Source organism: Rhagoletis zephyria, unplaced genomic scaffold (genome assembly GCF_001687245.7).
Source record: "Rhagoletis zephyria isolate East Lansing unplaced genomic scaffold, Rhagoletis_zephyria_1.1 Rzeph_scaffold_00608, whole genome shotgun sequence".
Classification (NCBI taxonomy): domain Eukaryota; kingdom Metazoa; phylum Arthropoda; class Insecta; order Diptera; family Tephritidae; genus Rhagoletis; species Rhagoletis zephyria.
This window is the reverse complement of record NW_016157692.1, coordinates 9,059-18,475: the sequence shown is the minus strand read 5'-3', so window position 1 is coordinate 18,475 and position 9,417 is coordinate 9,059. Positions and strand designations below refer to the sequence as shown.

The 9,417-nt window shown below is 33.0% G+C and overlaps 1 long non-coding RNA gene across 1 annotated transcript; it reads right to left on the bottom strand.

Moving 5' to 3' along the window:
- Positions 1-704: 704 nt before the first annotated feature.
- Positions 705-9,178, bottom strand: LOC108360690 (uncharacterized). The gene is made up of 3 exons (XR_001847168.1): positions 9,060-9,178; positions 7,340-7,345; positions 705-714 (listed from the first exon to the last, which is right to left on the bottom strand). It is a non-coding gene; the product is annotated as an uncharacterized LOC108360690 (long non-coding RNA).
- Between the last annotated feature and the right edge of the window lie 239 nt (positions 9,179-9,417).

Below are 9,417 nucleotides of genomic sequence, written 5' to 3'. Positions count from 1 at the left end.
AAAAATGTTTTTTCGGCGTACTTTTGCAGAACTTTCTTTCTCCTTCTCAGGAACTCTAGAACTATTGCAGAGGTACTCAGAACAGATTTAATTTTTTACTCTTTTAAAAAATTTTACTTTTTCCACTTTTTCAAAAAAAATGTTTTTTCGGCGTACTTTTGCAGAACTTTCTTTCTCCTTCTCAGGAACTCTAGAACTATTGCAGAGGTACTCAGAACAGATTTAATTTTTTACTCTTTTAAAAAATTTTACTTTTTCCACTTTTTCAAAAAAAATGTTTTTTCGGCGTACTTTTGCAGAACTTTCTTTCTCCTTCTCAGGAACTCTAGAACTATTGCAGAGGTACTCAGAACAGATTTAATTTTTTACTCTTTTAAAAAATTTTACTTTTTCCACTTTTTCAAAAAAAATGTTTTTTCGGCGTACTTTTGCAGAACTTTCTTTCTCCTTCTCAGGAACTCTAGAACTATTGCAGAGGTACTCAGAACAGATTTAATTTTTTACTCTTTTAAAAAATTTTACTTTTTCCACTTTTTCAAAAAAAATGTTTTTTCGGCGTACTTTTGCAGAACTTTCTTTCTCCTTCTCAGGAACTCTAGAACTATTGCAGAGGTACTCAGAACAGATTTAATTTTTTACTCTTTTAAAAAATTTTACTTTTTCCACTTTTTCAAAAAAAATGTTTTTTCGGCGTACTTTTGCAGAACTTTCTTTCTCCTTCTCAGGAACTCTAGAACTATTGAAAAGCTACTCAGAACAGATTTAAATTTTTTTTTCAAATATTTAACTTTATCGACTTTTCGGAAAAACGTTTTTTTCTGCGCAATTTTGCAGAACTTTTTTTTCCTTTTCAGGAAGGCTACTCAGAACAACTTTTCTTTTTTCGTTTTGCGTCATACCGTATGCCAACTTCCCAGTCATATACATACTCTGTAGTAAAATGAACTAGTTGCAAACTACCTCACAACTAGTATGAACCGCATGCCCAACTAGTCAGCCAACTACCTTTTTTCCATGCAATCAACTGGTATTTTTAACATAGGGATGTCCTACGAGATGGCAATTGTCAGATTTCGGACAGAAATATACAAGTCTCATACTAGTTCAAAATAGACAGAAAAATACTAGTCCAATTATGGACCAAAACCACTACTTTGGGAGTCAAGAAATGAACTGAATTCATGAATATACAATAAAAAACTTTTGATTAAGTACACTTTAATATATTACACATTTTTATTTAGCAGCCTTAGATTTGTCAATAATTAGTGTTAAATTTTTTGAGTATTAATTAAAAGCAAAATTAAATACATAAATATTCCAGACTTTCGAACATAAATTAAAATAAATTTGTCATTAAATGTTATTAAAAGTAAAAAGTTTCAGATACAATAAATACTATATTTTTATCTTTTTAATAATATTTAAGATGCCCAAGAAAACATTTTAGTTGCAAATAAAATGAATACTTTAGCTCATTTTTGAGTGAACTAAAATAAAAATAAAATTATTCATTAAAATAAATTAAATTCATTACCTTTGGAGATTCCAGTCTATCCTTTTTAAAAGTTTATAAAAGCAATAATTAATGTTTAAAATTTGAGATTTGGATAAGAATAAAATAAATAAATATTCCTAATTGTTGTCTATAGTTTGGCTTGTTGATTGATAATAGAAATTAATCAAATAATTATATTTATCGTGTAATTAAAAAAGGTCAAACATATTCGAAAATGATCGAAAATAACAAACTAATGACGTAATTAAAATTAATGAATTAATTAACATTTTAAGTAATTAATTGTTAATCAGGTGGTAATATCGGTATTTAATCATTAAACGGTTATTCAAAAAAACATAATAATAATAATAGATTGGCGCTTACACATATGTTAATGTTTGGCCGAGCTTCTCCTCCGATATGTGGCGTGCGCCTTGATATTGTCACACAGAACGGAGGGACCTAGAGTTTTACGCCCACTCCGAACGGCGATGGTTTTTTTATGAGAAGCTGTTTGTCATGACAGAAATACACTCGGAGGTTTGCCATTGCCTGCCGAGGGACGACCGCTGTTAAGAAAAAACCTTTTTTCTATATTTTTTGCGATGTTGCTTTGACCAGGATTTGAAATATATTTTTCAGTAGTCAAAGGTAGAGAAAAACAACGCATTTCCGATTCTCATTAGACTATAGTCTATAGATATAGGCTCAGTCGAGAAAAAAAAACATAATCATGTTTAAAGTACATCCATCTTTTGTATTCATGTTTTAAATAAAATTTATAAAAAAAACCTACAAATGAATGATGTAACTTTTTTTGGTACAATCTGTCTCATTTAGGTACATATATTTTATGATATTAGGTACAATCTGAAATTTCCATTTTTCATCCCTGATCGGTACTGTAAAGCTTCTAGGACACTACTGATTTTGATTTTGAAAAACTGCTATTCATATGGTGAAAATTCCTTTTTAATGACAATTTCTTCGATATGGAGTTTTAAAGGGTTAAGATCGTTTAAGCTATATTTATGATCAATATGAATATTCTTTCGTGATGGTTCATTGCCGCATCTTTATCAAAAATTCAATTATTTGAGTTTTACAAATAGGATAAAACGCCTCTTGCACTGATATCAACGAGATAATAGTGCGATTCATGAAACTTCGCAAAGTTGTTGCAAATGTTGCATTTGTTGCAAAATTTTCCACCTTGGGACACAGCTGATAACCTTTGTATGAAAACTTTCTTGCGATAAAATTGCGACACTGTTATCGAATACTTGAAGAAAAAGTATATCAGTTACGGCTGATACGAAATATAATTGTAAAAACTTTGCAAAACTTGCGATCCGGAGTTGCGATAGGTCGTTTATACAATTTCGTTCGCAACGTTGACACTTCGCCAAAAATGCAACTTTGCGATGTTTCATAAATCGCACTAATGTCTTACTTGTTAAAAAATGCTGTGCCGGTCCCTGACTTGGCAGTATTTGTTGCTTTTAAATCACGTTCTCAAACTTAAAAAATATCACAAGTTTGTCTGAACCTGATAGATTTATTATAGCTTACTTTTTTTATTTTGAATAATGTGTACCGAAAATAGCCTTTACCTTAATAAAAACTCAATTACGCACGCATATTTATGTATATACAAACATTTTCTTGAGTTGCCAAGCCGAATCTTTGAATTCGTACACCATTCCGAATATTTACACACCAATGAACAATTAACCATTGGATTGGAAAAGGAAAAGGGAAACAGAAATGGTGCAGCTTTTGCGCAGACTTAGTCACTCAGCGCTTATTGAGACTTTGATGCGCTGCCCACAAAATGTTTTGAGGCGTTTGCCTATATCAGCAAGCTGATAGAAGCAGACTGAGAGACGAGCTGGCAGACAATCAACAAAAGCAAAAAGTAAACAAAAACAAGAACGGGTGGAACATAACACCGAGCAAAAAATTAGGAGTATCAGAGTAAGTACTACTTGCGAGGAAGAAGTTATGTAGAACAAGTGGATGTATAATGTGTACATTAGACTGGATCGAAAACAAATATTAGGGCTGTTGAGGATGTTGTGGAAATGGTATTGGATTTGCAGTTCCAATTGCATTCGCAAGTTTTATGCTTTCTGCCATGGCAACTGTGTGCATTTCACTGTTGTGAATTTGCAAATGCAACGAATATACAAATGCAAGAGCATATGCACAAGATCCTGAAGAGCCCTATGGTGTATTTAAAGCTTATGGTGAGAGGTCTTCGGCACCATACAAAATCCTTCTAAAAAATTCGAAACTATAACTTGGTTATTTGAAATCCGATTTTCAAGAACAACACATTGTTCCAGTTTTGAGGAGTTCTATATTACTTTTGGATGTTCCTTTGAGCTCTGAAGTTGTTTCACATATATATTTAACACCAGTAGAGTTAAAAAACAAATTAATGTAAACATATTGACAAGCGATAATATGAAGAATTATAACTAACAAATAGGAGCCACCGTAAGCAAACACAATTAAATTGGATATAACATCTGGCATGCGCTAAATCAAGTCAACAAGTATTTAATGCTGGCATGGGAAGAATTAGTTTATATTAAGAGTAAAATTAGCATTTAAGTAATCAGTTGTAATTATTGATTCAAATAATAAAGGTATTTAGACCAAAAATAATATTTTTTTCGTCAATCAATTAATTCCGCCGTAAAGTTGCGCCCGAGCAGGGACGAGAAAAGAGCAAAACGGTGTACCCTAGTACCTAACGGAAAAAGGTGAGAATACACATTTGCCACTTGCTGGTATGAAGCTGATTATGTTGTAAGTAATATAAGAATTAAAATTAAGGAATTTTCTTTGAACAAATTTTGTAAAAAAATTGTCTTTGGAAACTTTTTGTGGAAAAATTGTTTAAAAAAAAAACAAAAATAGCTAATATTTTTCTCCTTTTTACAAAAATCTTTGTAAAAAAAAAGATTAATCTAAAAAAAATCCTAATATCTTCACGTTTTTATGAAAACTTTTTTGAAAAAATTTATATGTAATAATAAAAGCCCTAGTATTTTTTTTTTTACAAGAAATAGAAGTAAACCAAAATCTTCACATAAAATAAAAAAAAAAATATACAAAGTTTAAGATGGCAAATCCAAACAACCTCATTAGGCGACCAGTGCTAGGAAATACTGCCCCACCGGCAGCACCCTCAAATTCAGCCCCTCAAATTTCTCCAGAATTAGCTAACCTTATTAGGACTATGATTACCCAAACCATAGAAGTGAACGGCCCTAATCTAATACAAAATGCACTTAACAACAATATACCCCCAATAATAAAACAATAGAGGAGCAATTCAGAAATAATATGAACGAGATGGACAAAATTCCAGATGTAGTACGTTCATTACGAGAATTTTCAGGAAACGCTTCGGAGTTTAGCTCCTGGAAAAAAAGCGTTGAACGTTCTTAGAATATATGAACTCTCAAAAGACACGCCTAAATACTTTGGCATTTTAAATTTAATCAGAATAATGTAATAGTTGGTAAAGCAGATATAGCACTAGAGTCATATAACACACCCTTAGACTAGGGCTACCATACGTCCCCGTTTCCAGGGACATGTCCTCGTTTCGGACCCTTTGTCCCTGTGTCCCCGTTTACAACCAAAATATCCCCGTTGAATGCTTGGGACAACAAAATTTAATTAGCTTTTGTAAATTTTAATTGGTTGGAGGAAAATTATTTAGTCTTATCGTGAGTTTCGTCCGAATATTTGTCACCCGCCCTTAAGGAAAACGCGGATTCGAAAGTGAACAATTTCGGGCGACAATATCATTTGATAGATTTTACAGTTTTAGCAACGAAAACATATTTTCGATGTCGGTCAGAACATGGTATTACGTAAAAATATTTTAAAATAACTCTTGTTTTGTTTGCTTCCATTACGTTAAGAAGTACAAATACATACGTTCCTGAACTGAACAAAAAATTTTCATTGATCTCTAATGGTTATTGTTTTGTTTGTTTGTATATACATACTTTAAAACGCATAAATGTTCTTATGACATACTTATGTATATAATAAAATACGTTATGTGTATAAATACGTCCATGCAGTGGAAATGTTTTTTTGATCTCAATTTATTATGGTTTATGCAATACCGTTTTTTTATGTATTAGAACAGAGCAGCAACTAAGTTTTTTTCTACAATTGAACGAGACTATAAGTGTAAAGATGATTTAAAAAAAGGAGAGTATGAGAGTATCCCTTTGGAAAGAAATAATTTTTTTTTTGCTAAGTGTCCCGTTTGAGGCCCAGCAATTATGGCAGCCCTACCTTAGACTGGATAGCAATCTCTCGTTGTTTGACCACCCATTATGCCGACAAAAGAGATATAGGCACATTAGATTATCAAATTACATGCCTCGTTCAAGGGCGAATGACAATAAATGAATTCTAGCAAATAGTTTATGGACATTTATCTATGATCTTAAACAAAAAAGGCTGCATGGAAATAGGCGAAGAAGCAGTCCATCTGTTAACAGATAACTACCGTGCTAAAGCCCTTGACACCTTTGTTAGAAGACTATCTGGCGACCTGCCTAGGCTTCGAGGTATAAAAGAACTAAAGAGCTTACCAGAGGCCTTACATCTTTGTCTAAAGCTCGGAAATGAAAGCATTAGAGCATACCACGCCAACAATCGAATGATAAACGCACCGTCAACCTCTTGGCAACAAAGCTTCAATCCCATAAATCCACGACAACAACTATTCACACCAAGATATTCCCAACCGATGAATCAGCAATTTCCACAGTCGAAATTCTATCCGGAACTAGCCCATCAACCACAACTTTTAACAAATTCCATTTCGCAAAACTATCGCCTACTAAATTTTCATTCTCCCAACTTCCAGCAATATACCAACCAAAATCCAAATCAGTCTAACCAATACAATAGATACCAACCCCAAAATCCATATAATCAACTACAAAATCCCCCTCCAAGACCACCTAAACCACCCCAACCTATGGATGTAGATGAAAGCATCAGGAAAAGAGCGGTAAACTACACAAACCGTCCCAAACCCCAAGAACCAGGTAAACGCCAACCAAAAACGCACCGAAGGTTCAAAGAAACTTTCATATAAACTATGAAGGAGCAATGGAAAACCAACACTATGAAAATCAATACTATGAAGATCAATAAAACCAGAACCAGGACATATTTTACAATAACGAATACGAAGAAACACATGACCTAATAGACGTACATTTTTTAGACTGAACAGCTCTTCGTTACCCTATTTTAGATGCAAAACGAGGAGCGGAGCAATATTAAACATCCTGGTAGACACAGGATCCAACAAAAATTATATCCAAACCATTACTAGACTGAGCAATAGAGAATGATAACCCATTTTTTGACAACTCAGTTGGTGGAAAAATAAAAATTACACACCGCACATTTCTAAATGTTTTTAATATAGAAGGTAGCAAATTAAAATTCTTCCTGTTACCTACACTCAAAACCTTCCACGATATTCTAGGAAACGACAGCTTAAAAGAACTTTCAGCAGTAATACATACGAAGTAAAACTTTATGGTAATAAGCAATACTAAAAAAACATTTCTCATACAATATAGGATACTGAGCGTTAACACAATTAATATTCGAGACGAACACATGACGACAGTAGATAAAAAAGAAATAAGGCAGCTAGTAAAAAAACGCCGCAACTTATTTTCAAAACCAAATGAAAAACTTACGTACACAACAAAGGTATATTTCAAATCCTACCGATACCCTAATAGCCAAGAAGGAGAAGTTGAAAACCAAACAAACAAATTGCTAGAAGATGGAATTATACGCAAATCAAGATCACCCTACAACTCACCTGTCTGGGTTGTACCTAAAAAGGATAATGCCTCAGGCAAAAAAGAAATTAGGAATGGTCAGTGACTACAGAAAACTGAACACAGTCACAATTGCAAATAGGTATCCAATACCAGAAATAAATGAGGTATCTTCTCAATTAAGAAAGAATCGAATGTTCTCTGTAATTGACTTAAAAAGCGGTTTCCATCAAATTCGTCTTAAGGAATCTGAGGTGGAAAAAACAGCTTTCTTAGAGAATAACGGAAAATTCGAGTTCACTAGACCCATCTATTTTCCAACGGGCATTAGACGACATACTTAGGAAACACATAGAATATGCTACGTATACATAGATTACATCATTATTTTTAGCAAAGACGAGAAATCACATTCCGAAATTATAGACAAAATGTTCGAAACCCTTAATGAAGCTAATATGAAGGTACAAATAGATAAGTGTGAATTCTTCAAAAAACAGGTTGAATTCCTAGGATTTGTTGTATCCCCCGATGGAATTTCTACAAATCCTTCTAATGACCAGTCAATATTAAATTTCCCATACCCTCAAACACTCGAAGACTTACGATCATTCTTAGGCTTATCTGGATATTATAGAAGATTTATCAGAGATTATGCTAAATTAGCCAAGCCACTAACATCCCTCCTAAGAGGTGAAGAAGGAACAATGTTCAAAAGTAAAAGTTCAAATTAATCTAAACGAAGAAGCAAAATCTGCATTTAACAAAATCAAATCCACATTAACATCCAAAGACGTAGTCCTACAATACCCTGATTTCAAAAACGAATTTGACTTAACTACAGACTGTTCAAAGGATGCCATAGGCGCAGTTTTAGGACAAAATGGCAAACCAATAACTTTTATATCGAGAACACTAAACAAGGCTGAGGAAAATTATGCAGTGAACGAGAAATAAATGCTTGCCATTATATGGGCACTTAACTCCTTTAGAAACTACTTATACGGTACCGCAAAAGTTATAATAAATACAGATCATCAACCAGTTACATACGCCCTCAGTAATAAAAACAATAACTCCAAACTAAAACGTTGGAAAGGCATATCAGAAGAATACAATTATGAATTAAGATACAAACCCGGAAAAGCCAATGTAGTTTCAGATACATTATCCAGGCGATTTGAAGTAAATTCCTTATCAGTTGCCATATATTCCGACGAAAGCTCATCTCACAATTTAATCCAAGCAGTAGAAGGATCCATAAATGCCTTCAAAAACTAACTTTGGATATCTTTAGGAGACGAAGACAGCTATCAATTTAAAATACCATTTCCAACCTACCATAGACATTTAATCTGTTAACCGAACTTTTCAATATAGAACTTAACTGCACTATTAAAACGTTACCTAAATCCTTCAGTGATAAATGGAACATTTTTAAACGGTAATCAAATAAAAAATATTCAATTTTCCAACGCGTTTTTTTCTCAGTGTAGAGTCAAATGCAATAGAAGATATCAGAGAACCCCTGCAACAAATAATAAGAGGCATTTCATGTCACCGCGGCCACATCTGTGCGCGTCCTCTTAGGATTTGGAAAGAGATTGAAGGTCTAGGTGACATGAGTATACGTGCAGCATATTTTGCCGATATGACGAAGGGTTGCCTATTTACACCGAACTTAAATTTTAAGAAAACGTCATACATACCTTTCTCTAAAGTGGAAACCTTTTAACGAAACTTAATGAAAAAAAAGTATTTCTTCTTTCTTATTATGGGATTTAATTGTACATATTTTACATTAATGTGCAACGTATAAAAAACAAAAAAAATTAAGCAAACATTTTTCTTTTTGATTTTTTTTTTAATATAGCCTTTTTAAAATTTTTTTATTTTTACATAAAAACATTGTCTATAATGTCAACTTTAAGTCCCCATTGGGCGTAATGGGCTACTTATGCGTATGGACTCTAGATCGTCTAACGCTCGAGCAATATGATAAATAGACATTGAAATTTTATGGAATTGTATATTTTTGAAACGGGAAAGGTGTGGTAAAAACAAAAA